This window comes from Equus caballus, chromosome 12 (assembly GCF_041296265.1).
Source record: "Equus caballus isolate H_3958 breed thoroughbred chromosome 12, TB-T2T, whole genome shotgun sequence".
Classification (NCBI taxonomy): Eukaryota; Metazoa; Chordata; class Mammalia; order Perissodactyla; family Equidae; genus Equus; species Equus caballus.
Window position 1 is genome coordinate 33,016,964 of NC_091695.1, and position 1,913 is coordinate 33,018,876.

General features: G+C 42.2%; 1 pseudogene; it reads left to right on the forward strand.

Moving 5' to 3' along the window:
* The first annotated feature begins 205 nt into the window (after positions 1-205).
* Positions 206-1,140, forward strand: LOC138916514 (olfactory receptor 4D10-like; annotated as a pseudogene).
* Positions 1,141-1,913: the final 773 nt, after the last annotated feature.

Consider the following 1,913-nt stretch of genomic DNA (forward strand, 5'->3'; position numbering starts at 1 on the left):
TAACTTTGCATGTGATAATTTGGTTTGATTGTGAAACTGAAGGCAATCTCAAAAATTGGGACAACTCAACAAATTGTAAACACTGCAACCACAGGAGGAACAATCTGAATTGCGTTCTTAGTGCTTAGAAAGAAAACAAATTAAATAGCCAAGCATTTTCATATGGAGTAGCTTGAAAACAAAGTGAGAGAAAGAAGGTGACTCAATGGAGCTGAAAAACTGCACCAGGGTCAAAGAATTTATTTTCCTTGACCTAACCCAGAATCAAGAACTGAACTGGGTCTTATTTCTTTTCCCGCTTTGGGTGTATGTGACAACTCTGCTGGGAAACCTCCTCATCACAGTCACTGTGACCTGTGAATCTCGCCTTCACACCCCCATGTATTTTTTGCTCCAGAATTTGTCTGTTGCCGACATCTGCTTTTCCTCCATCACAGCTCCCAAGGTTCTGGTGGACCTTCTGTCAGAGAGAAAGACCATCTCCTTCAATGGTTGCTTCACCCAGATGTTTTTCTTCCACCTTGTTGGGGGGTGGATGTATGTTCTTTGTCGGTGATGGCATTTGATCACTATGTGGCCATCTCCAAGCCCCTGCACTACGTGACCATCATGAGCAGAGGGCGATGCACTGCCCTCATTGTAGCCTGCTGGCTGGGGGGCTTTGTCCACTGCATCGTGCAGATTTCCCTGTTGCTACCCCTCCCCTTCTGTGGACCCAATGTTCTTGACACTTTCTACTGTGATGTCCCCCAGATCCTCAAACTAGCCCATACTGACATTTTTGTGCTTGAGCTGCTGATGATTTCCAATAGTGGGCTGCTCACCACACTGTGGTTTATCTTCCTGCTTGTGTCCTACACAGTCATCCTAATGATGCTGAGGTCTCAGGCAGGGGAGGGCAGGAGGAAGGCCATCTCCACCTGCACCTCACACGTCACTGTGGTGACCTTGCACTTTGTGCCCTGTATCTATGTCTATGCCCGGCCCTTCAATGCCCTCCCCACAGATAAGGCCATCTCCGTCACCTTCACTGTCATCTCCCCTCTGCTGAACCCCTTGATCTACACTCTGAGGAACCAGGAGATGAAGTCAGCCATCAGGAAACTGAAAAGAAGATGTGTACCTTCTGAGAGGATATAGACTGGTCGCTCACTCCTTCTCACCACCTTTGAAAATGTCCATCAAATAAACCACATTGACTAAAGGATTTCTAAATAATTTTGATATTTCTACTAAGATGCACATGACTTTCAAAGATTCTGTTTGGCATGCAATAATAATGTAAAAAGATACATTTCATGTTGCAAAAGGAAGCAGAGAAATCAAACTGTTAGCTGAAGAGTTGCATAATGCTTATGCAATAAAGCCTTGGAAGAAATAAAGAAAAGAGAATATGTATGCACTCAGAAATTTTATCACATTGGAATTGTTGTGGGGGTTTCGTTCAGCTCTATTGCATATAATTGAGAAATACAAATGTTGTTTATTTCAGATGTACAACTTGATGTTTTGATATACATGTAGATTGTGAAATGATCATTGGGGGAAAATGGATTAAGGTGGGACCTCTCTTGGTTATTACTTACAACAACATGGAAATCTCCAATTGTATAAATAAAATTAACAATAAGAAAAAGCAAATATATATATACTCAGACATTCCCACTATATTCTTGTTACCAGGAAGGGAGCTGAGAAACATAATGCAGCTTGGGCATTGGATTGCTAAGGTCTTTCATGAAGTAATCACATTTTAATGAAGTAAGCACACTCAAATTAAGTTCCTCCTCTGACTTTCTGATATGAGTAAATTAAATAACTACTACCTGAAGATTTTTCCGTCTGAAGCCCACACTCCAGTGGTTGAGTGCAAGTGCTTTGGAAGCCAGCACAGCTTGAGTTAGAATGTGGAC